We start from the raw sequence: 27,571 nt of genomic DNA on the forward strand, positions 1-27,571 counted from the left end.
TGGTATTTCATGCATTATTCAATAACACTTACATTACTCTTTTGATTTCCACTTACCCAAAACAGATGCTTTCTTGCTATTAATTCTAATAGCAACACCCAGACTTTCTGAGCTGTATTGGAGGCATTTTTTAAATTTCAGCAGGACCTATCATTTTATTTTACTTACTGGACCATATTCAAACACCTCTGTGCTGTGTGAGAGGTTCATATGCTCCTGAAACACTCTACTACATGGGAGGACATACCTTCTAAAAGGCAAACAGGGCCTGGCAGGGACGAAGCGCCAGGGAACTGTGGTTATGTAAGTGGTAAGCTGCACTTGGCTAGAGGGCATTGCTGTTTCTCCTCCCCACGGTCGCCTCTGGCCCCAAAGCATATCTCATTGGGTTTGGGACTCAGACATCCAGAGTCCACAGTGGGAGGAGTCACATGCGAGCGTTCCCAGGCTGCCGGTGTTTTTTGCGCATGCCCAGCTCTCAGGCGGTGCACGGGCTGGACAGGCAGATGTACAGCGCAGGTCTGGAGCCGCGCCAGCGTTCTGGAGGCCTCGGCATCGTGTAGGGTGTTGGTATCTGGTTGCTTCAGAGCTGGCGGAGACACGCTGCCTGCACCATGTGCCACTGTGTTCGCCTGACTGCTGCGCTGCCCTGCCCTCGGGGAAGATCACAGCCCTTCCCCTCGGGTCAGGTGGACACCCTGTACTTGGGGAAGACCGCCCTCAGGAAAGGCAACTTCCCTCCAGTAAGGTCGCTGCCCGGGGGTAACGCCACCTACCGCTGCCCTCAGGTAAGACCGCCTCGGTAAGGCCCTAGGGGAAGTCGGCCTCCGGCCCCCGCCCCCGTCAGACGCTGCCCTTGGGGAAGGCCGCCTCCCTCGGGTAGGCCGCCCTCCAGTAAGGCCTCCACCCTGGGCAGGGATTCAGGTTGGTGTGTCCTGGGGTGGCGGGAGCTCCATCTTAGATGGACCCCAGGGTTCTGGGCCTGAGGTCAGGCATCTGGGACAGGGAGGCCTCAGGGGTTAGGCACAGATGGACAGGAGGCCAGGGACTCCCTGTGCTCGACCCATCCTGTGGCAGCGACTGCCATCAGTGATGCACCCTCTCTTGGTAAGGTTGCCACCCTCGGGTCAGGCCACCCTCAGGGTCAGGGCAAGGCAAGGCGGGGCGGGGTGGGGCATTACGGGAAGGCAGCTCAGGGGGATCAACAATGACCTTTTCCCCATCCAGTGGCATGCTTTTTCACTCTTAATGGTATTTTATAATTGATTTTGAAGGGTGTGCACACGTAGAATGGTGTGCATCTAAGAACAGCTCAGTGAAACATCACTAGCCTGGATATGTTTGAATAAACTGACCAAGAAACAGAGTATTGGCAGAAAACTCACCACACTTGTTGGTACCTTCTGATACACAAAGGATTTCAGTGTGCTCTGCTAAATCAGTCTTTTCTTTTAAATTTGTGGTTTTTTTTTTTTTTTTTTTTTTTTTTTTTTTTTTTGTAAGCTTGACAAATCTTTTCTAAGTTCATTACGATATGGCCTTACATTTTCTTTGAAAAATCTTTACTGTTCCACTTTCTGAAGTTTTAAGTCCATAATTCTTCTAGGATCATTTATTGGACAATCCTTATCCATGGGAGATTTTTTTTTTAGATATTTTTTAATGGTCAATGGGTCCATTTTATTTATTTACATGTGGTTCTGAGTATCTATCCCAGGGCCTCACACATGCCAGGCAAGTGTGCTCCCACTAACCACAACTCCAGCTCTGTAGGAGATACCTTCTTTGGGCTCTAAACATATTGCTTTTTCCTCATTGAAGCACATTAGACTGTTTGCTTTATTAAAGGAGATTACTTGCAACTCCTGTTTGGCTTCTCCCTATTGCCAGATCCACCGCTGGTTGTGTTTAGGGATCATTAGGAAGTAAAATGGGTTCCTTGGAAACAAGCACTGTGATACTGCTGCAGATGGTCATGTAACCAAGATGGATACTGATTGACAGGGGCAGGGGAGCTTCTTGTATAGCATGGGCATGCTGGACACAGGGATGCACAGCCTATGCAGGAAGAGCAGGCTGGTGCCTGATTTCATCATGTTATGCAGCGTGACACAGGATTTGAAATTCATGAATTGTTTATTCTAGACTCTTGTTTAATATTTTTGGTTTCTATTTGACAATGGGTCATGAGCTTGGAAAGATAGTACCTAATGGAAGAGAACAATTGTATATACTGTGAGGTACAAATAAAAACATTATTTTAGATCAACCTAGACCTTTTCACTGAAGAAACAATGCCCTCCTTAGTGACACCATTTTATCCATTAACCATACATATGTGGGTCTATTTCCAGACTGAGTAGATAGAAGAGTTACACTGCCCCAACCATTTAATTATGCTGGAACTAATGACAAACTATATTGAATAATATAATTTTATGGTAAGCTTTTACTTCCAAGAATGGCAATCTTCCAACTTTGTTTTTGTTCTTCAAGATTGTCTTTACTCTTCTTACTTCTGTTAATTTCCACAGAAATTATAGAATTAACTTGTCCATTTTTTTAAAGTGCTCTTGGGGTTGGATAGGGATTACATTGAATCTAACATAAATTGGGGATGAACTGAAATCATGCTATACTGAAAAATTTATTCTATGAATATTTTACATCTTCATTTATTTAGATCTTCTTTAACTTTCTCAATATTTCTTGGTTTTGTATGGGTTTTACTTTTCTTTTGTAAGACTTATCCCAAGGATTTCCTATTTCATGTTATTGAAATGGTTTTTATTTTTTGTTTTTATTTCCTAATTATTTGTTACTGGTTTAGAACAATTGATTTTCGAATAGTAACCTCACAAGATTTCCTTCAAACACAATTATGTCTTTGCAAATAATATTTTTTTACCTATTCAGTCATTATACCTATATAATTTTTCTATGAGTCTTATTAATGCAAATTCATACTTCTTGGCACCTTTTAATTAGTCTGTGATATTCTGCTTAATTTGAAGAAATCAGTAGAAATGCTTACTATGAATTTTCCATGAAAATGTTAGAACATATAAATGGTTTCCTTAGACTCAAGGTCTCATAATCTCCATTTCTTTTTCTGTGTAATTCATTGTTGAGGACTCAGACTATATTTGTGGGTGTACCTATTCTTTCAAAATTGGTTTCTTAGCATGTGACAACTTACATTGAGAATTTATAACTGGAAAATATGAAAGACTCTGCTTGTTGGACAGAATTTGGGAATCTGCAGTTCTCTTATTTGTTTTTGTTTTTGTTTTTTTCCTGAAATCTTAAATTTCAATGAATTTATCCCAAATGTAATTCCATAACTGAATCTGGATCTGTAAATTCAGATCCTGTAAAGGTATGTTAATAATCTGAAAACCTGAGATATGATTTGGAAAGTATTTGTGCACTGATAAATTTCCCTGTTGAGGAGTGGGAAGTGTCTGGAGGTTTAAAGCAACAGTTTGATTGAATAGAACAATAAATGCCAAGGTGAATGCATTCTTTTTTCACTTTCTTTCTCAACTACTATAAAAATATAGAAAACAGAGATCATGTTTCTCCTTAACATTTCAGAGCTCTGCAGACAGGAAAATACAACCCAATAGAGATCATTTCTGGAAACCTGGAGAAGATGTGTTGATGTTTTGTGGCATTTCTTTCAATGACATGTAAAGCATGTCATGGCAGTGTCACAGTGAAGTGCCATGATAAAGCCCAAATACTGTGCCTTCTGGGGAAACTCAGAAAAGGGACCATTTGCCATACACACACAGAGGGTCATTTATTATGAAGCCTTAACTTTTATCTCCAAATGCTGCCTGGGCTGTGAGTACTTTGCAGTGGACCAATGCACAGAACATGAGATTTAATGCAGATGCTATGTGCAAATCTAACGTGATTTATGTAATATAAATAACATGTAGAAGAGTGTCATACACTTAGGGACTCTCATGCATATATACCCTGCTGTGTGGCAGGATTTGAGTTGGTGAAGCTTCAGACTGACGGCAGGAGGCACTGTTGAGGAAGTCCAGGGAGCTCTGGGCTGGGAGTCAGATGGCTCTATCTTTACCACTGCTTTGTCACTATCAGCACAGATATTATCTCCTTTATCCTCAAAAATGTGATATAGAAAGTATCATCTACATTCACTGGATGATAAATTTGATGTTCCAATAAATTCGACTGTCTGTTCCAGATGATTTAGCTAGGATTACTGAAGATAATCCTTGTACACTTGGTATCAAATGCAATGATTTATTTTAAGACACACTTGTACTTTAAATCAAACCTTACATATCCCTCCATCCTACACTTGCACAGTTATTATTATGACATAAACATTGCTCTCAATTTTTATTATCATTAAAACATTTTGCTAGGCATGAGGTGCACATGATTGACTAAGGCAAGAGCATAGCAAGCTTGAAGCCAGTCTCAGCAACTTGTTGAAACCCTTTCTCAAAATGAAAAGTGAAAATGACCAGGGATATAAAGCACCCATGTATCCCTCAAAATAACCTCATCAGGGTCAGCTAATATTTCCATTCATTTAGGGAATTGTTGCTTTTTGGTTGTGGTTTTGTTGTTTTTGTTTTTGTTGTTCACTTTTCATTTTATTGATGCACTACAATTATACATAATAGTGAGATTTTTTGTTACATGTTTTTCATGCACACAATATTGCATTAAGGGGATTCTTTTCTTTTTCTTTCTTTTTTTTTTTTTTTGGTACTGGGGATTGAGCCCAGGACACATTTCTCCTGAGCTACATCCCCAGTCCTTATTTTTTTGTTTGTTTATTTATTCATTTTTATTTGTTCTAATTAGTTTTACATGCAGAGGAATGCATTTTGACTCACTGTACACAAAAGGAGCATGACTTTTCACTTCTCTGGTTGTACACAGTGCAGTCACACCATTCATGCAATCATACACATACATAGGGTAATAATGTCTGTCTCAGTCTACTATCTTTCTTTCCGCCACCTCGTCCCACCACATTTTTCTCTATACCATCCGAAGTTTCTCCATTCTTTCCTTACTCCACTACCACTGGACCCCATTTTGTATCATCATCCACTTATCAGAGAAAACATTTGGCCTTTGGTATTTTGGGATTGGTTTACTTCACTTAGCATGATATTCTCCAGCTCCATCCAATTACCTGCAAATGCTATAATTTCTTTCTTCTTTTTTTTGATTTTTTTTTATTATTGAATAAAAATGGGATACATGTTGTTTCTCTATTTGTACATGGAGTCAAGGCATACCATTTGTGTAATCATAAATTTACATAGGGCAATGATGTTTGATTCATTATTTTTTCCTTTCCCCCCCACCCCTCTACACAGTCCTTCCTTCCTCCATTCTTACCACCCTTCTTATCCCTAACCCTAAACCTAACCCTTACCCTAATGCTAACCCCTCCCACCCCCCATTATATGTCCTCATCCGCTTATCAGCGAGATCATTCCTCCTTTACTCCTTTACTTTTTTGAGATTGGCTTATCTCACTTAGCATGATATTCTCCAATTTCATCCATTTGTCTGCAAATGCCATAATTTTATCATTCTTCATTGCGGACTAATATTCCATTGTATATATATGCCACTGTTTCTTTATCCATTCATCAACTGAAGGACATCTAGGTTGGTTCCACAATCTGGCCATGGTGAATTGAGCAGCTATGAACATTGATGTGGCTGTATCTCTGTAGGACACTGATTTTAAGTCCTTTGGGTATAGGGCCAAGGAGTGGGATAGCTGGGTCAAATGGTGATTCCATTCCAAGCTTTCTGAGGAATCTCCGTACTGCTTTCCAGAGTGGCTGCACTAATTTGCAGCACCACCATCTATGTAGGAGTGTACCTTTCTCCCCACATTCTCGCCAACACATGTTGTTGCTTTTATTCCTGATAATCGCCATTCTAATTGGGGTGAGATGGAATCTTAGGGTGGTTTTGAATTGCATTTCTCTTATTACTAAGGATGTTGAACATTTTTTCATATATCTGTTGATTGCTTGTACATCTTCTTCTGTGATGTATGTGTTCATTTCCTTAGCCCATTTGTTGATTGGATTATTTGTATTCTTGGTGTAGAGTTTTTTGAGTTCTTTATAGATTCTGGAAATTAGCGCTCTATCTGAAGTATGGTTGGCAAAGATATTCTCCCACTCTGTAGGCTCTCTCTTCACATTACTGAGAGTTTCCTTTGCTGAGAGAAAGCTTTTTAGTTTGAATCTATCCCAGTTGTTGATTCTTGCTTTTATTTCTTGTGCTATGGGAGTCCTGTTAAGGAAGTCTGGTCCTAAACCAACAAGTTGAAGGTTTGGACCTACTTTTGCTTCTATAAGATGCAAGGTCTCTGGTTGATTCCGAGGTCCTTGATCCATTTTGAGTTGAGTTTTGTGTAGGGTGAGAGATAGGGGTTTAATTTCATTCTGTTGCATATGGTTTTCCAGTTTTCCCAGCACCATTTGTTGAAGAGGCTATCATTTCTCCATTGCATATTTTTGGCCCCTTTGTCTAGTATGAGAAAATTGTATTTATTTGGGTTTGTGTCCATTTACTCTATTTTGTACCATTGATCTACCTGTCTACATTGGTACCAATACCTTCCTGTTTTTGTTACTATTGCTTTGTAGTACAGTTGAAGATCTGGTATTGGGATACCCCCTGCTTCGCTCTTTCTACTGAGGATTGCTTCAGCTATTCTGGGTTTTTTATTCTTCCACATGAATTTCTTAATTGTTTGCCCTTTTCTGCAAGGTACATCTTTGGGATTTTAATTGGAATTGCATTGAATCTGTAAAGCACTTTTGGTAGTATGGCCATTTTGACAATATTAATTCTGCCTATCCAAGAACATGGGAGATCTTTCCATCTTCTAAGGTTTTCTTTTATTTCTTTCTTTAGTGTTCTGTAGTTCTCATTGTAGAGGTCTTTCATCTCTTTTGTGAGATTGATTCCCAAGTATTTTATTTTTTTTGATGCTATTGTGAATGGGGTAGATTTCCTAAATTCTCTTTCTGAAGATTCATCACTTATGTATAAAAATGCATTGGATTTATGAGCATTGATCTTGTAACCTGCTACTTTACTAAATTCACTTATGAGTTCTAAAAGTTTTCTCGTGGAATTTCCAGGTTCCTCTAAATATATAATCATGTCATCAGCAAACAAGGAAAGTTTGAGTTCTTCTTTTCCAATTCCTATCCCTTTAATTTCTTTGGTTTGTCTAATTGCTCTGCCTAGAGTCTCAAGGATGATGTTGAATAAAAGTGATGATAGAGGGCATCCCTGCTTTGTTCCAGTTTTTAGGGGGAATGCTTTCACTTTTTCACCATTTAGAATGATATTGTCCATGGGCTTAGCGTATATGGCCTTATAATGTTAAGGAATGTTCCCACTACCCCAATTTTTTCTAGTGTTTTGAGCATGAAGGGATGCTGTATTTTATCGAATGCTTTTTCTGCATCTATTGAGATAATCATGTGATTCTTAACTTTAAGTCTGTTGATATGGTTAATGACATTTATTGATTTCCAAATGTTGAACCAACCTTGCATCCCTGGGATAAAACCCACTTGATCGTGGTGCACTATCTTTTTAATATATTTTTGTATGCGATTTGCTAAAATTTTGTTGAGAATTTTTGCGTCGATGTTCATTAAGGATATTGGTCTGAAATTTTCTTTCCTCGATGTGTCTCTGTCTGGTTTAGGTATCAGGGTGATATTGGCTTCATAGAACGAGTTTGGAAGGGTTCCCTCCTCTTCTATTTCATGGAATACTTTGAGGAGTATTGGAATGAGCTCTTCTTTAAAGGTTTTGTAGAACGCGGCTGAGAACCCATTTGGTCCCGGACGTTTCTTTGTTGGTATGCTTTTGATGACCTCTTCTATTTCATTGCTTGAAATTGATTTATTTAAGTTGTGTATGTCCTCCTCGTTCAGTTTAGGTAATTCATATGTGTCTAGAAACTTGTTGATGTCTTTGAGGTTTTCTGTTTTGTTGTAGTATAGATTTTCAAAATAGCTTCTAATTATGTTTTGTATTTCAGTCGTGTCTGATTGTGATATTTCCTTGTTCATTCCGAATTTTAGTAATTTGGGTTTTCTCTCATCTTCTCTTTGTTAGTGTGGCTAAGGGTTTATCAATTGTTTATTTTTTCAAGAAAGTGTATTCGTTCTTTGTTGGATGGTATATTCTATATATGTTGATTAAGACTAAATTGTTGATTGTATTATGGTTTCTTTATTCAATTTTTGTTTGGAAGATCTATCCAGTGGTGACAGAGATGTGTTAAAATCACCTAGTATTATTGTGTTGTTGTCTATTTGATTTCTGGAATTGAGAAGGATTTGTTTGATGGATGTGGATGAGCCAATGTTCGGGGCATAGATATTTATGATTGTTATGTCTTGCTGATTTATGCTTCGCTTAAGCAGCATGTAATGTCCTTCTTTATTCCTTCTGACTAGTTTTGGCTTGAAGTCCACATTATCTGAAATGAGGATGGATACTCCAGCTTTTTTGCTGTGTCCGTGTGCATGGTATGTTTTTTCCCATCCTTTCACCTTTAGTCTATGGATATCTCTTTCTATGAGATGAGTCTCTTGCAGGCAGCATATTGTTGGATTTTTCTTTTTAATCCAATCTGCCACTCTATGTCTTTTGATTGATGAGTTCAGGCCATTATTATTCAGGGTTATTATTGTGATATGATTTGTATTCCCAGTCATTTGACTCATTTTTGTTTTTTGACATGATTTGGTTTCTCCTGTATTTGGCTATTCCTTTAGGTTTGTTCCTCCTGTTGCTGATTTGCATCATTGTTTTTCATCTCTTCCTCATAGAATATTTTCCTGAGAATGTTCTGTAATGCCGGCTTTCTTTTTGTAAATTCCGTTAGCTTTTGTTTATCAGGGAAGGATCTTATTTCGTTGTCAAATCTGTAAGTAAGTTTTGCTGGGTATAAGATTCTTGTTTGGCTTCCATTTTCTTTCAGGGCTTGGTAAATGTTGTTCCAGGCCCTTCTAGCTTTTAGGGTCTGGATTGAAAAATCTGCTGATATTCTTATTGGTTTCCCTCTGAATGTAATTTGATTCTTTTCTCTCAGCGGCCTTTAAAATTCTGTCTTTATTTTGTATGTTAGGTATTTTCATAATAATGTGCCTTGGTGTGGTACTGTTGTAATTTTGTATAGTTTGGAGTTCCTATAAGTCTCTTGTACTTGGTTTTCCATTTTGTTCTTCAGATTTGGGAAATTTTCTGATATTATTTCATTGAATGGATTGTTCATTCCTTTGGTTTGTTTCTCTAAGTCTTCCTCAATCCCAATAATTCTTAAATTTGGCCTTTTCATGATATCCCATAATACTTGTAGATTCTGTTCATGATTTCTTACCATCTTCTCTGTTTGGTCAACTTTGTTTTCAAGATTAAATATTTTTTCTTCAATGTCTGAGGTTCTGTCTTCCAGTTGTTCTATCCTATTGGTTATGCTTTCTATGGAGTTTTCAATGTGGTTTATTGTTTCCTTCATTTCAAGGATTTCTGGTTTTTTTTTTTTTCAGTATCTCTAACTCTTTATTGAAATGATCTCTTGCTTCCCGTATTTGGTCTTTTCACTGTTGATTGGTGCGATCATTTAATGCCTGCATTTGCTCTTTTATCTCCTCCTTGAATGCCTGCATTTGCTCTTTCATCTCCTCATTAGCTTCTCTGATCGTTTTAATTATGTACATTCTGAACTCCCTTTCTGACATTTCTTCTGCCATGCTGTCATTGGGTTTTATTGATAGATTATCTAGGTTTGTCTGGGACATTTTCTTCCCTTGTTTTCTCATATTGGTTAGATGTCAGTTGGACCCTGAGATATTGCAGATTTCCTCTATTGGCTTATAGTGTCCCTGTAGATTTCCAGTGTATCACCTCCCAGCTTTCATTAGCCTGAAGTCTTGGAGGAACTTGATAATGCAGTGCTTCCAAAGAAAGCTGTCCTTAGCCCCCTACTGGTTCTACGGTTTGGAGCTGGCTCTGTGCGGAAAGGTTCTCACCTGACTGGCCTGCACCACGCAGTTGGCTGTGTAGGAGGAGCCCTCCGCTGGAGTGTGCAAGGCTACCTGGGGAAGACTCTAACTGCCCTGCCCTTCTCCGATAAGCTGCCCCTATCTGTACCTGCCACCCAGGCCGAGCTTCATCCGGTGGGGGAGACTCACCCCGTGGCTCTATTTCAGTCCGAGTCTCTCAATGCCTCCCCTTCTTGAATCCTGGGTTCTGGAACGACTGGAGATGCAGTCACCCTCTAGTCTGCCATCTTGGATCACCCCATGGAAAGAGCCTGCGGTCGGAGGGGGCAAGGCCACCTGTTGAAGTCTCTGACTGCCCTGCCCTGATCCCAGAGGCTGCTTACGGGTCGATGTTCTTCATTGGCTTGGGGACTCGTGGCTGGCTCTGTGTAGAAAGGCTCTCACTGGGCGGTCTGCTCTGAGAAGCTAGCCTTGAAAGGTGTCTCCCGCCGCAGGGGGCTGGGCTGCTTGGGGAAGTCTCTGGCTGCCCTGTCCTGGTCCCTAAAGCTGCTTGCGGGCCGGAGCATGCCACACTGTCTCCGGGACTTGGAGCTGGTTCTCATCCGAAAGGCTCTCACTGGGGGGCCTGCTCCGAGAAGCTGTAGAAGCTGGCGGTGTGGGAGAGGCCCACCGCTGGAGTGTGCAGCGCTGCCTTGGGAAGACTCTAGCTGCCCTGCCCTGCTCCCATAAGCCACCTCTATCTGGGCCTGCCACCCAGGCTGAGCTTTACTCGGTGGGCGAGACTTACCCGTGGCTCTATTTTAGTCTGAGTCTCTCAATGCCTCCCCTTCTTGAATCCTGGGTTCTGGAGCGACTGGAGATGCAGTCACCCTCTAGTTCACCATCTTGGATCGCCCCCCCCCAGTCCTTTTTTATGTGAGACAGTTACTAGCTAATTTGCTAATGCTCTTGTTCACATGCTGAGCCTGGCCTTGAACTTGGTAATCCTCCTCTTTCCACTTCCCAAGTTGTGGGGATTACAGATGTGCACTACACCCAACTAAGGGGATTCTTCATTGGGTTTTGCAGTATGTTTTTTCATTGTGGCAACTCAATAAAATCTTCAGATTGTGTAACTGTCCTGTATACCCACATCTGGATCATTGGGATGAGCACCTTCCTTCTAATTATAGAGTTATGATTTTATTCAGTTTATAATTCAGTAAATTCTCAAATGCACACAGAATTCACACAAATCTCTTGTCCTGCTCTGGCATCATGAAAGAGACAACATCAGTTTGGGTACCTGTAGACTTGATTTCAGATATTACCTCTCCATCAATTACTAAGTTATCTGATGATAGGTATAATACATATCCTTAAAGGTAATATTAGATGATAATATCTACATGTTGTGAATATTATTATTTTGTAAGGATCAGCTCACCTCATAATCAAAGAAAGAAGGGATTTTTTTTCCCTGACTGGTCATTAGCCTGTCTCACGGATGACTGCCTCCTGATTCCAACAGATCTTTTCCTCCGTCCCTTCTCCCCAGTCCTCTCCCTGCTCTTCCTCCTTCTCCTCCTCCCTTTTATCTTAAACTTTATTGTGGTAACACATTTACTATCATACCTACCTCTGAACTCCTTTTATACATTCTTGTTACCCTCCATATGGTGTCATACAGCAGGTCTCTAGGGTTCATTCACCTTGTTTGAAAAGTTTTGCCTGTTGATCCTCCTTTTTCCGCTCCCCTCAGACTCTAGCAGTCACTATTTCATTCCTTGATTCTATGAATTTGATTATTTTTTATTCCTCATAGAAGTGGAATTGTGGATGTTTTTCCTCTGTGTCTGACTTATTTCACTTAACATAATAAAATTAATATAGGTTAACAATTATGCTCAAGCCTAAAAGTCTTTCTTCTGGATAATTCACCTTACCTCACTTCTGCCCCTTCTCCTTATGAAGTGAGTCTCTGATGACCAGGAGGGTAGTGTGGGTGGTTCTGTGTGTCTACTCCAGGTTCCTTACACAACAACTGTGTGGTAGACACCGTGTTTTCCCTAACACGTCAGCAGACTCTGCCCACATCCATCTCCACTTGATACCATGTATTCTTACAAAGGAATTTTTGGCTTTCATGGTGATCTGGTTGTATTCTCCATGCTCTGGAGCACTTAAATTTGGGCACTTCTGGTCACTGGAAATTTGAATTTTAGATATTTTTGAAAGCACTTAGTTATTTGGGGAGCTCACTCATCTTCTTCTATCAGCATAATTTCTAATTCTCTAGGTTTTCATCTTATTTGAAAGATTTCTGAGTCTTGAATTATCTATTCTTCCAGAATCATTTTCTTTTCCTTTTTGCTGGAAGGAATAGCATTTCCCTTCCCTTGGGTGTTCTTGTATCTGGTCTTCTACATACAAGAACTCATGAGCAACCAGACGCAATCTGTTTTCATGAGCAGGCCATCATATTTACACTGATGTTTATTCAAGAACACTTGAAGGTCTCTGTTGAGCAGTATTACTAAGGATTTAATCATCTTTTAGAGGTGGAGTTAGTAACATTTCCTCTGGATTTTTCCATCTAAAACCTCTGCATTTTTCTTTGGAAAGCATTGAATAAATATGTCTCATAGACTTGCTGTTGGTTGAACTCTTTGGTCTTCATGGATCCTGCCAAGAAAATATTTATCTTAACTTCACACAGAGAGTGATCTGCATTAATTATGAGTGAGGTAGCTATATGTAGGAAACGTGATGAAAGGGCCACACTCAGGGGCATTTCCAATTAAAACCATGCGAGAGCAGAAATAAGGATAAACTTGTCCATTTTTGTGAAATCCAGTTGTATTTCTCCTCTTTTTATTTGTTCTGTGTGCCAAATGAGTGAGAAACTAATGGCAGAATGCTATGTAGCATCTTTTTACTGGTGTGTGTGGCGGGGGGAGAGGGAGAGGAGAAAGTAGGGAGAGAGGGGAGAGGAGAGGCAGAGAGAGAAGAAGAGAGAGAGAGAGTAGGGGGAGAGACAGACAGATACTGGGAATCGGTCATTTGGATGTTCGTAGCTGGTCCTCTCACTCAGGCGCCCCTTCATTCAAGTCCTATCCAAAGACCTGTGGTATCTACAGTTCAGGGCACAGCTATGGCAATGATAAGCAGATTCTGTGGCAAAAAACTATTTGAAAACCTTGTGATTTATCCATACTGGAAGCATATTTTGTATCTGGTAGTAAATTTTTCACATCAGCTGTTTCTTAGGATTAGAAGACCATTGCAAATCTTGTTTCATCCCTCTCTGGGTATTCAGTGAAGTGCCAAGCAAAGCACAGATTAACATATGCTTATTTAGTATGAAGGGTGATTGTTTTTTCAAAAAAATGTTTTGTGCTACACAGTGAAATAGAATACACACAGTTAATGGATTCCATGGACAGACTGTTCCTGTTAGTGCCAACTGCTAACCCTAAACCTTTGGTCCCAGGTTTTCAAAGGCTTTGGTTAAAGCCAGATTAAAAATTCCAGAGAATGCTATTTTACCATGTTCTTAATTTGCCCAATCACTACAGTGCTGCATATGATTGTGCCATGGTGAGGAAGAAGCAGGCTGAAGAGCAGACTCTGGGTGTCCCACTTAAGGAAAGGAAGTCCCTGCTCATGATGCTGCAGCACCACAGCCCAGACATGGACTGCAGGGGTTCAGGGAAGGCAGGACCAGGACAGCAGCCTCTTGGTGACATGTGGTTGTGCTGATGCAGGTAGTGGGGACAGAGATCTGAGGGCTTCTGCTCCTTGGTATCAAGGAGCAGTCTTGATGTATGTACAGCCTGGGGTGAGTATGGCTGTAGAGACGTTTTTGGCATTTGGAAGAAAAAACAAGCATTGATTTCCTTCGGCATTCACCTCCTGAGGATGCATACTTTTAATTAGCACCTAGGGGGTCTGCAGATAAGCATCATGGTCCCTGCCCTGAGTTCCTATGGGGGAACTAGATGGCCATGACTCTTTCTGAAGAAAATAAAAGCCTTAAAGTTGAAGAGTGGTTTTTGTATGCAATATGATGAGTGTCTAATTGCTGAGGGATGCCTTCAGAGTATAGTTCTTATTTAAGCCTTAAAATATCTTTTTAATGCTCAAGTTATCTATAATGTTCATTATTGATTTTCATTAATTATTATTGTGGGTGTATGTACACATAATATAGCTAAAACATTTATTTTTACTTGTTTATGAATATATATAGTCATTAATAGTATTATTTAGCCCCCAAAATAAAATTAGTAATTTAGCCCACCCAAATGTAATTGGTAATAACAGCATAAACCAAGGCAGATGGTTTGTGACCTTAATATTGTCCATATTTTTTAATAAATACATATAGTAATGGACTGTAGAATTGACTTAAAGTCATCATCCTGGTGATTCCTTCAATAGGAAAATTGTATACAAAGTATATCACTGCGCCTATTATTTCTAAAATAAATCATTGAAATTTATCTTCAGGTACATGTTATAATTGGTACATTAGCTTCTTCATTCTCCTCAAACACTGGTTGCATTCTTTGTGAAATGTGGTTATTTTGAAGCTTTAGAATCTGTTTCTCCCCAGCTCATAGCTAGTCTTAGTGGATTTTGTGGTCATATATCTATAGGAGTTGGAAAATAACTGATGGCTTGGTGCAGGACACTGAAACTGGAGACATGCAAGTTTCGAAAATTACAAAAAAGCAAAATCAAACTAATGCTTAACTTAGCAATAGATGAAATGAGGTGTATGCATGTTCTAATAATTCTGAATGTGACTGTCTAAGGAATCAAAATATACTAAATAATCCTTTATTTGAAAAGAAATTATTATACAAAGGGCACCAGTATTCTTAGATAAGAGCTATTTATTAATAGCTATTATTTATTACAACTATAACTATTAAAATATGATAAATAGAATTATAGGAATATCCTTTGGTCTTAATTTAAAAGATATAAAAGTATATTGACTGAGCACATATCTCAGATTAGATTTATTCTCTTTAGACTATCTTAGCTGTCTCAGGGCTCATCTATAAATTAAAATCATTCTCATTAAATTTTTTATTTCCTTGAGATGGTCAGTTTTACTTGTTTTATGAAAATTACAGGTTGGATCTAGTCTTAGGGAAAGTCATTGAATCATGGCAAATAGAGTTGAAGTCAGCTCACCTAGCTAGCATTAATTAGCCAAATATTTAAGAAAATGAGTCTAATTTTGCATCAACATTTTCTCATAAGTCCTTGAGGCCAAAAGACTGTGTCTAGGTTGGTGTCTTCTCACCTTTACTATAGCTGTAGATCATCCTGGATGCTTAATATCAGCCAGGTGAATACATTGCTGAAATGTATTTAGTTAAGCATTCAGTTATATGCACTGAAGAACACCTATGCAGGTTTACAAATGCTAATGATTATGTTTATATTTAGTATTGGAGCAACTACTGATGATAATGAATATAGTGAAATTGCAGCAGTAGTGACCATTATTTTTTAGTTTTTCATATATTCCAGGCACACACATTATATCCCTTATTCCATATTACAGTACTACAAAGTATGTATGATTGTGGTCATAGTTTTACAGATGAGATCTTTGGGAATCAAAGAGATTCAATACTGAAGGTAATGCAGCTTACAGGTGATAGAAATAAAATAATTAAGAAACAATTGGAAAGACAAGCAAAATAATTATTTTCCAGTTAGTCATGCTCTATAAACCAAATCTTCCCTGCCTCTGACTACCTTCAGAATGCAGACTGAGCAAAGTTTTCACAGCATCAAATAATTAAATCTAAGTTTCTAGAAATGGCAGGTCAGCCCTCTACACAAGTTACCACTAGCCCAAGAAGAAGCTGAGCTAGTGCCCAGCCCGGAAGAACTGCTTTCCATCTAGCCTCTCATGTACTCTGGGTACCCCAGAGTTTTTACCTGGCCAGATGTGTGCCAAATTGTATTTTCAGCTGGAACATTCAGATAATGCATGTATGCAGTGTCCATGAAGGCTAAGGTTATCTAGAAACATTTTCTTCTTTTTTATGGCACAAACTATATTCCTTATTCTCAAATGTCTGTCTCAAAGAGATGCAGGTGGGCATTTATAGGGATAGAAGAGAATGTGGACAAAACCACAAAAATGCACCTTCTTCACTGGGAATTCAAGCTTATCACTCTCAGGATGTAGGACAAGCACAGACTTTCCCAAGGTAGACAGGTACAATGAGAATCACTTTCTAAGTGGAATTAACCAAGAAAGTGCATAGATTTCCAACAATATGACCACATGCTCATGATTTGAGGATATCTGTCCTAGACATTGAAGTTCTAGGGATTGGAATGATGTCTTTTAACAGATCATCTCTCAATGAATTGCAAATAAGGAATAAAACACTGCATTTTCAGAAATTTGAATGATGAATTCATTTTTCTGGGGGTTTTTATTCCTGGCAGAACTTGCAATTTCAAGAAGCCTGCGTAACTAAGTTGCCTATAAAAGTAAACTTGGTAGTTAAAGAAACAGAACTGAAATACAGTGATCATAAGATACAGTTACAAAGAAGGAACCTATTCAAAACATGTTGTGATTTTCAGAAGAATTTTTTTAAAGTTGTTTTTAAAACAGAATCGCTAATGTTAGGATATGGCAGTGTATTGGTATAGGATTACCAATTTGATACCTTGGACTAATGTAAACAAGCAGATATGAACTTTTATACAGGAGTAAAAGTTTTTTTAAAACCCTGTACACAAGGAGAGCACCCTGGTCCCACCTCCCTCCTCACCCACACTAGAGCTGCACACAGGACAGAGAAAGGCCTGCACTGATCATAGTCCACTCTTGACCCAGTTCCTTGGCTGTGTCCCCACAGAGTGAACCCTCAGAATTGTCCCACCTTCCATCTTTATGGTACTAACAAAGTCCAGATTAGTTTGCTTGTTAGGTTTGTGTTGTGCTTTTTGTTTTTTATCTGCAGGATAAGGATCATCTTTTTCACTATTGCTTGATAACAGTGGTATTTCTGGTTCCTTTGTACGAATTCACTCTTTTCAAACATGTGTCCATGTTTTATGGTACATTGTAGCTGTAAATAATGATGAGGTGTTGTTACATATTCATACATGCACCCAATGTAACTATATAGTTTGGCTAAATTCACTCTTGAAAATATCCAAACTTAGGATAATAATAGTCTGTTAGTATTCTGAGCAGTTTTCCCTGGGAGTGACTGTGTTTGATAGACATCAGTCATGGCACAGGTATGCTCAGGCTATAGGTTGTAGAGTAGCATGTCAGAGAGGCAAGGACACAGAGTTGGAGCCAGGTGGCCCTGATCTACAGCTCTACCCTCTGCTGGGTAGTGGTGTGGTTTTTAGCAAGTCCTTAACTCCCTAGAATTGTGGTTTATCTTCCATACAATGAACCAGAAAAGACCTTTCCTATAGTTACTGTGAAGATTGATTGAAATAACATTTGGAACACCTTGCCAGGGACATACCATTCCATTGTCCTAAGAAGGATGGTTGAGGCATACAGTCATGGGGTTGCTGGACCATCCTTATTTTGAAGATAAGGAGCCAGGACTCATGAGACTGAGGACGTGACCAATGTCATCCAGGAAGGCAGCACTGGGATCTGGAACTCATACCCTGTCCCACTCAGAAAAATAAAAACTAGCATTTACAAAAAAAAAAAAAAAAGAAGGAAAGAAAAAGGAAAGTGGCCCATCGCAAAGATTTGTCAGGTTCAAAAGCAAACTGACATTTTTTTCTTATGACCATTAAGAAAGTCAGGGAACTATTTGGGAATGTGGAAATTTGATTTGTAGTGTGAAGAACACCCCTAGAAACCAGCACATGAGACACACCTAGGCACCTCTGCAGATGGGCATCTCTTGTCCTGAAGAATAATTAATACATATTTTTCTGTAGCAAAACAGTTGAACCAAACAATTGTGTAAACTGGAAATGATGCTGAATGCCAGCAGTGAGCAGCCTACAATGAAGTGCATTGCCCTGCCAGTGTGCCTGCTGGTCTTGCTGCTCTCTCTGGTGATCTGCACTTAGTAGACACACTTTAAACTATGTAGCTTAGCAGCAGAGGTCAGTACTGCTGTCTACAGCATTCTCAGTCAGCCCAAATATGTGTACTCAGGTAAAATGTCCATCAATCATCACGGGACACCTGGAGTAACTAAGAGGAGTGAGAGAATGGATAAATGAATTGAGCATGTTCACTGAAAGTGCTTTTATCTGTAATTCATCTGGTAAAATTATCATATTTAAATTTTCATATTTAAAATTTATCTTAATAGCCAGCCATGATACTGAGAAAAGCTCCATTTGCATTGTGGAATATGTTTAATAGAGTATTGAAACCTAGGTCTGAAGCCTTGGCTCCTCTTGGAGAGCGCTCGCCTAGTAATCAGGAGTATTGAAACCTGGAGTCCCCTTGTGTGCACTTCACAGGCAATAGGCCCATCCTACCTAATATTCATGCCTCATATCCAGACCTTTTTCTAGGAACTAAAGTGTCAAATTTTTCAGTTTACACTGAACAGATACCAACAGAAAACAGTACCCTACAATCAGCATTATTTAGAGGGGCCAGTGACAATTGTGACTGAATTCTTCCCTTCCTCCAAAAATGCCTGAACCACAGTATGGGAGTGGGAAATACAAGCTAATCAGCCCCTCTGTAGACTGTTATAGACACCATGTGGAGGGTGTTCTGTGATCATGTACAGCTCTGGAGGAAGAAAGGCACACAGTACTAGTGTCAGGGCTGTGGGAGTAGGTGTTTGCCAGGAATACCATGTACCTTTTTGTCTGATTTAAATTCTTACATTTTCTCTGACAAGGACTCTCAAAAATACATCTCCATTGTATTCCTTCCTGGTAATTATCTTTCTAAACCAACACTGCACTGCCAGGATCAACTAAATATTGCCCTGGTTACTAAAGGCTGGCTGTTTTGTACCCTGTTGTGTACTGGAACCACCCATGCACTCTGGTCATGGCATCCTGAGATGGTCAAAGCCTCAGTGGGTGCATGTACCCTGGAGTCGGATCTGAACTGTCACCCTCCCTGGGCAAAGGGTGGCACTGGTGGCCATCCCAGGGTGAAAACTGGCTCTGGCTATGTTGGGCAACTGGCTCCTGGGGCCTGTTTGGCCACAGATACCCTGATGCACAGAACCCAAGGTAGCTATGGACCAGGGACAGCTAGCTCACATCTGCATTCTCCAGTCAGTCCTGCTCTTGTCTCATTTATGTGTCACACATGTTTGTGCAAATACTGAACCAGGAACCATGTCATTATTCAGGCTACCCTCTGATCTCCTATTGTCCTGTTTGGGTTCTCCTGAATGTGGAATTTTACTTTGCAATCACAAAAATAAACAGGAAACTCAAAAGCTTCAGAGTTCCTTTAGTTTTCATCTTTATGTGGATGTATTTTATTATCTTAGAATATTCCACAGTCTCTGAGAGTACATCTGAGAAAAGTAGAGAACATAAACCAAATAAGCTTTGAAAGTATATTGCCATGCCAACAACAGCCTGACGGACATTTCCATCACAATATAAGTCTTACGTACATTTAGTTCTTCTGATTGGCTAAGATATGGGGATACATAGAACAAGTTCAGTAACAATCATTCCACATCCATAACTCTACTATTGTTAAATATCATCTTGTCTTGGTCAGCAACCCAGAGGCACTTAGTTCTTAATATGCTGAAAATTATAATTGTTTGTATAAAGACAATTTTAGAATATTAAGCTCTAAGTTTTATTTTAAGAGCATATATATTTTTCTCTCTAATGTTTATAAAATTAATAATGACCCCATATTACATATATTAAGTATGTGTATGTGTATATACGTGCATGTGCATGCACACACATATGCACAGGGCTATGTATTTGTGTGTGTATATATATATGTGTGTGTGCTTGTGTGTGTGTGCTTGTGTGTGTGTGTGTGTGTGTGTGTGATATTTTGAATTCTTGATTTTCAAATACTGGTGTTCTTTTTCCCCAGAAAAAGTAATAAAGCCTGTGGGTAAGAATCTTCATTCAACTGCAGAAGAAAACTTCCCTCAGAAAGACCAATGCCCTTCTTATCAAGAGCTGGTAGTCACATCTCTAATACACTTGGAGAGATTTGAAAAAAATCCATCTGTTGAGACCATAAGTGGAAATCTGAATGACAGTGGCATCCAGTCTTTATCAGCAGAGAGTGATGACAATAGCTTTGTTTTCTTCTGATGATGAAAGCGACAATGTGGATGACTCCCAGACCCACTCTGCTCTTCCAGTGACAGCAGAAGTAACTCTGAAAGGGCAGAGAATGGGTAGGACAGTGGCCCCAACTGTTCAGAAGACACCAGACCTCATAGAGACCCAAAGTACATGTTAGCAGGTAAAAAAGATCTATTGGAAGTTCCTGAAATTAACACCGAAGGTGATAGATTTGTCCCTTGTAAGAAGAGAGGTGATTCCAACCCAGATTGGGGACAACCACAGAATGCTCATATGGAGCCCTTGGATGGTAGAGCTGAGCCTTCCTTCCCTGAGACCAAGAAGGACCACGGGGAGAGCATGGCCACAATTGCAGAAGAGCCCAGTGATCTGGAGAAAGACCAGGGGAACCTAAGTTTGCATGTGCAAATCATTGCTCTGCAGGCTGAGCGAGACTCAGTTTTCCACAGTACGTGCAAAGAGCTGGGCAGATCTCAGCTGGTGCACCTGATGGGGGTAAGGCAGCAAACCAGAGCTATTGAAATGGGTGGAAGACCAGTCATCTTTTACAACAAATGTAAGAAAACATCTTTTAATTCATTTTAGAAGAGCATTTTCTTAAGGTTAAGAGATTATATTTTATTATTTCTTCCAGATGCTTTTTGACAACTTAATGCTATTTGAAAGTCAGTTTATGCTGGGCATGGTGGCACATATCTGTAATTTCAGTGACTCAGGAGGCTGAGGCAGGAGGATCTCAAGTTCAAAGCCAGCCTCAGCAATAGCAAGGTGCTAATCCACTCAGTGAGACCCAGTCTCTAAATAAAATATAAAATAGGGCTGGGGATGTGGCTCAGTGGTCAATGTCCCTGAGTTCAATCTGTGGTACCAAAAAAAAAAAGGCAATTCATAAATGGGAAGTAATTATTTTTATCCCTACTCTTCACATTTTTAAATCTGATTAGTTTTGCAGTAATTTAAACATAAAAAAATATTCATTGCATGTATTTTTTAAATGTAATTACATTTTAAAGTCTATCACACCTTTAGAAACTACTTTATTGGATATTGTTAGAAGTAAAATAGTACTAGTTGCATTTCAGATTATTTTCATTATCAAATCAAGTCCAGAAATTTAATTTTTCTTCCCTACCCTCCTTCAAAATCTTCTGGTTGTTTTTGAGCTTCAAACTGATGTCAAGTTACTTTTCAACTAGGCGGGATGCTCTGATCCTTCTTGGATCAAACTGGGTGTAGTGGGTTTATGCAGTCTTACTTGCCCTCTAATGCAGGGCCACAAATATCTGGGTCAAACTTGAATTAACAAACTGAATACATTTTGGGAAGACTTTAAAATTGGTCCTGTGTCTTTAAGAAAATTGGGTCTGCTCCCCATGAAGTATTCTGCCAGTTTTTTCATCAGGGTCTTGCACCAGATCAGCCCAGTTGATTTCAACAGTTATGTGGAATTTCTCAGGATTCCTTCAGTGCCTACAAGTCCCATTTAAGATAGTTATTTTCAGAAGCCAGATTCAGAACTCCATGGTTTGAATTTTTTTTTATAAATCTTAGGTAATACTCAGACTCAGAATTAGGGAAATAATATCAAGATCCTAGATCTAAAGGGCTTACAAGAATCCTATATTAGTATGGTTTAGAAGTTATAATTGTGGGGATTTATGCATAAATGAATTATATATTTTTTAATTTAATTCCATTTGAGTGCTCACCTGCAATCTTGAAAAATAATGTCTTTCATCTGAGAGCTGAGAAAACAGAAAAGACTAAAACAATGTCATGAAGCAAGGAGCATGATCATAATGCTATGCAAACGTCCTACAGAGGGTGGAAGTAGGAACAGAATTCTAATGACTGATGTGGGTTTCTGGACAGACATTGTGTTCAGTTCTGTGCACTACCATTAATATGCTGCTTTTTTAAAAAATTGCCTGTTTTCTTTAATGAGCTACAACTCTGACAAAAAAATTAATTTTACAAAAGTTACAAATTTTCCAAATCTGTAATTTCTTTTTTTTTATTGTAAACAAATGGGATACATGTTGTTTCTCTGTTTGTACATGGAGTCAAGGCATACCATTTGTGTAATGATAAATTTACATAGGGTAATGTTGGTTGATTCATTCTGTTATTTTTTCCCTTCCCCCATCCCTCCCACCCCTCTTTTCTCTCTATACAGTCCTTCCTTTCTCCATTCTTGCCCCCCTCCCTAACCCTAACTCTAACCCTAAAACTAACCCCTCCCACACCCCATTATGTGTCATCATCCACTTATTAGCGATATCATTCTTCCTTTGGTTTTTTGAGATTGGCTTATCTCACTTAGCATGATATTCTCCAATTTTATCCATTTGCCTGCAAATGCCATAATTTTATCATTCTTTATGGCTGAGTAATATTCCATTGTATATATATACCACTGTTTCTTCATCCATTCATCAATTGAAGGGCATCTAGGTTGGTTCCACACTCTGGCTATTGTGAATTGAGCATCTATGAACATTGTTGTGGCTGTATCTCTGTAATATGCTGATTTTAAGTCCTTTGGGTATAGGCCAAGGAGTGGGATAGCTGGGTCAAATGGTTGTTCCATTCCAAGTTTTCTAAGGAATCTCCATACTGCTTTCCAGAGTGGCTGCACTAATTTGCAACCCCACCAGCAATGTATGAGTGTACCTTTTCCCCATATCCTCGCCAACACCTGTTGTTGCTTATATTCTTGATAATCGCCATTCTAATTGGGGTGAGATGGAATCTTAGGATGGTTTTGATTTGCATTTCTCTTATTACTAGAGATGTTGAACATTTTTCCATATGTTTGTTGATTGCTTGTAGGTATTCTTCTGTGAAGTGTCTATTCATTTCCTTAGCCCATTTGTCAATTAAAAATATGGAACGCTTCATGAATTTGTGTGTCATCCTTGTGCAGGGGCCATGCTAATCTTCTCTGTATCATTCCAATTTTATTATATGTGCTGCCAAAGCGAGCACTGTAATTTCTAATACATCATGTTTCATTGATTTTAAGAGATAAAGTTCCTCCATTCTGACGAATTTGAAATCAGAAAGGTACACACTAGTTTCTTAATGGAATACAAAGTGATGTTTCATCCTACAATTAGTGTCTGACTACCAATGAAATCCAGAATTTGTATAAACTTTTTGAGCTATAGTGTAAAATACTTCTTGGTTCTCTGGTTATTTTTATAAGGCATTTTCAACTTTTGTTTTCAAAACAATAGAATCTGTGTTTGTTAATGGTGGGTCACTTGGAGTCAAAAAACAATAGAATGTCCTGTGGTATAGAGCCTGTTCCTGCTCTAGGGCATTTAATTCTGCAAGATCAGGGCTATGCTTATATAAAACAGGTAAAAAAAGTGAAACCCATGTTGCAGGGGAATTTTAGGCTTCAATAAGAATGCCCATGAGTTCACATTAAGTACTCACATTCCTCTTCCTTGTTCCTGGTGGGCATGCACCAGAGGGAGTTTTCTATTCTGATATGCACTCGATATTAAATGAACATCCATCCTGACTGATAGCCATCTTCTTCAGGCAATTCTGACTTAGCATACACTTTGGACATACAATTGCACTGTTAAGAACACTGGAATGTTAACATATCATTTTACCCAAGACTTCAGATGAGTCAGCAGTTCTACAGTAAAATTCCAGCATACTATGGCTACTGAGCATTTAGAGAGACCATGGATCTCAGTGTAAGTAGAGTCACCATGTAATTTATTGCCCAGCTTATGACACTTTTTAAGTAAAGGGGGACAGTAGGAACTTGCATAGTTGTTATGGACAGAACAACATATGGGGACTTCATAACAGTTTTTTTGAAGACAGTCCCAGGAAAACTCAGATCTAACATACTTAAAGTATAAGGTCTCCCTCATTGTGCAGCACTGCAAAAAGAATAAAAAAGAACCAACTTTGAGAGTTTCCAAGAGTTCAAGCTCTGGCTTGTCATCATGCAAATGGGCTCCTCCCTTCAGAGCATTGTATCTGCATCTTTGTTTGGGCAAGCAAGGAAATATTTGAAGAAAAGGTGCCTGGCTCAACCTGGGCAGTGCCAGGCTGTGTGATCTCCAGCACCCTCTCTGTCTCCCCACAGACAAAAACATTATGGCACAGAGTGCAGTGCCTAATTCCAGACCTTTCCCTGTGGTTTAGAAACATGGCCCCTCCTGGAGATCTGAGAGAGGAAGGGCATCAGAATGCACATGGCTATTCTTTGCTCCCTGTGAGCAGCACTCCATGGTGAAGTCAGCCCCTCTTGCTTCACTTGAATCAGACTTCAAGAATTTTGACTAGGGATCTACAGATTTTATATACCTAAGTCAACTTCAAATTTGGCACCAAAATTGGATTAAATAAGAACAGATATGCTTAAAGTCATGGAACATCACAAACTCTTAATATACCTTTTGTGTCCTTTATAAATACAAAGACTCATGCCTCTGGTCCCTGACCCTTCCTCCATTTGTAATGCATGCTATAACTTGAAGAGTCCTTGCTTCTCCCTCTTCCACTGAAACCATGCCCCCATATAATTAATTGCATCACATACCACCTGCTGTGCCCATCTGCCCAGGATGGGTGTTACATGGTATCACAGTGGCTTGTGTCCTCACAATAGATCACCCCAGAGACTCTTCTGCATCCTGCACAGTGGCCTTTTCCTGGTTCCCCACCTGGAGAAGGAGCATATGAGGAATCCACATCCTTGCACACAGAGTCCTTTCCCACAGTCCACTCCTGGAAGCTACCTGTGCATAATCACATGGATTATTGCAGGTCCTTTCCCATGTTCCACCCCTGGAAGCTTCCTGGGTAGAATCATGGATTATTTTATTTTTGCTTACAGCATCAAGCATTCTCTTTATTCCCATTGCTTTGTGTGCTGAGAAGCATGCAACCCACCTGCAGTCCACTTTTCTCCCTCTGCTAGGGCTCACAGTCTTCTCTTTCTTCTTCCAGACACCCTTAATACTGAGAAGAAACACAATTCCCTGTGACTGCTATCATTCAGAGCATGATTTAGGGGCAATATTGGCTCTAGGACAGTATTTCTGTCTTGAGCTTATCTAACCTCTCCATCACAAATATATTCATTTGTAATCAGAGCCTGGTCCACGTTATCTCAGACTTCCTCAATATTCCTGTTTTTGCTCATTTATGTTAAGTATTTATATAACCTTTTATCTAACCCTCAGTACCATGAGTGCCAGGAAAATCATAAACTGCTGAACTTGTCTTTGGTCCCCTTATCTGCAGCCTGTTGTCCTGTGGCAGCCTGACTGAATGTGTTGCAGGTGACTCTTGCCCTGTCTGGATGCACCTGAGAGCCACACCACACCTGGCTTCCCAGCAGCTCCCTCCATACCACCAGGAAGGTGGTCGCTGCCCTCTACACCTGTCTCTGAAAGGCCCCACAAGATTGTTGCCTTTCCAAGTGGTGCTGTTGCCTCAGTTCCCAGTCCCTGCAGTCAGTAAATCAAAAAATTGTCACCCTAGTCACTGTGCTTGAAGCTTCAGTGGCAGCTCACTGAGCTGGGATCTGGCAACTCTGCAGCCCTTGGTTAGGCAGGACAAAAGTGGGTCCTGACTTATCAGTTGCTCTGCAGGAAGCTACTTCTGTGTATGCATGAGCTGCTGGGTAGTCCTCAACCCCAGGGCCACCTCCTGCTAGGGAGGCCTTTCCCAGGTATGGTAGTTTATTTTGTAATTTTGAATCTGACTTTTTCCTGACTCTTTCAATAGGAGGTGGTTTGGAATAAAATATATTCTTCTTTCTCACTTTTTCTTTCTGCTTTTCTTTTCTTTTCAGGAACCTGTTCACCCTCTGGCAGAGGGGTGATTTTTCATAATGAGACTTTAATTGCAATATGTGACATGACAACTGAAGACCATCTTTTTATTTTTAACAGTCCCCTCCCCGTGTCCATCTTTGCTTAGGAAACCAAGGAAATTGAAAATGTGCTTTACATTTCCACAGATCTTAGCTAAGGTTCTTTCTCAAGGCCATGTGGAAAGAATGTTTCTGATGGTCAAAATGAATGAAGTGAGAATGTCACCTTGCCAGGTCACTGTTGAATGGGAAAAGAAGGAAGAATGACCACATGGATGTCTCCATTTAATTTCTCTGTAGATTCACCAAGGCCTGAGAAGAGGAGGATCAGGTACCCCATCCCTGAGTGTTATGGCACAGGACACATCACTGGGCATTTCCCTTATCACCAGTGCCTCTCAGGGTGCCCCCACAAAGTGTGATTCCCCCAGGAAAGTGGGCACACCTGTCCTAAAGATGTGGGTGTCACGTTCTAAGTGCCAGAACACCACAGTATTGTGTGTTTTCTCTTCCAGTTTGGAATGAAATGGAAACAGTTTTCTCTAGGTCAAGCAATTTCCATCTAGCTGTAGGTTTTAAAGTAGAAAGGATTAGTAGAAAATTGGACAATAAGGCCAACAGGCAAAGATAAGATTGCCATTGAGAAGAGAGAGTGTTTCCCGTGCTTCCTAGGATGGGGTCTCTTTATGCCACTGGGGAACATCCAGGTGAGTCAGGAGGCAGGAGTAAGAGGAACTTCAGGCCAGAAGAGAAGCCTTCATCTTCTGTATAAAGGAACATACAGGCCAGGGTAAGTGGGCTAAGGGTTTCTGGTTCCTCTAGATCTGGGTATAAGGTCTGTCCCTATTCTCTGGTCCATAACCCTAGGGTAATTAAAGAGGGAAAACAGTGACCTGGAATATTAGGACCAAATCAGCCCCCTGGGGTGCTGGTTCCAAAGTGGTTACTTGGCACTTTAAGACTGTTCTCCACTGATCAACTGCATGCCGCCTTTAGGAATTGGCTCATTCTGGAAGGAGCAGTTCCTCCTGGGTCAGCAAGTTCCAGGTGCCAGAGCATCACAGTATAGAGAATAAGCCACCCTGACCTGTGTCACGCAGCTCTTTCTCAGACTGAAGCATGGCCTCCAGTATGTCCAGGATCAGGTTCAGCCTCAACACATCACAGGGAGTTCTCCAGCACCCTTGTGGCCTCCACTCAAACTGAGAAAGTATGCGCTCTGCAGCATTGTCCTGGGACATCCTGTCACACTGAGAGCCTTGAGTGAGGGCAGCCCTTCATTCATCTCCCCATTGCTCTCATGCTGTGAACTGGGTCTCTGCAGATAAAAAAAGGACTATGACATTTCAGGCTGGGAAGATGTAACACATTTCTT

At 40.0% G+C, this 27,571-nt stretch overlaps 1 non-coding gene and 1 pseudogene across 1 annotated transcript; one reads left to right on the plus strand and one right to left on the minus strand.

The window, feature by feature from the left end:
• The first annotated feature begins 614 nt into the window (after positions 1-614).
• Positions 615-26,618, plus strand: LOC124973142 (suppression of tumorigenicity 18 protein-like; annotated as a pseudogene).
• LOC124973174 (U6 spliceosomal RNA) lies at positions 23,224-23,330 on the minus strand. Its single transcript, XR_007106626.1, has one exon. It is a non-coding gene; the product is annotated as a U6 spliceosomal RNA (small nuclear RNA).
• Positions 26,619-27,571: the final 953 nt, after the last annotated feature.

Source organism: Sciurus carolinensis (genome assembly GCF_902686445.1).
Source record: "Sciurus carolinensis chromosome 14 unlocalized genomic scaffold, mSciCar1.2 SUPER_6_x, whole genome shotgun sequence".
NCBI lineage: Eukaryota > Metazoa > Chordata > Mammalia > Rodentia > Sciuridae > Sciurus > Sciurus carolinensis.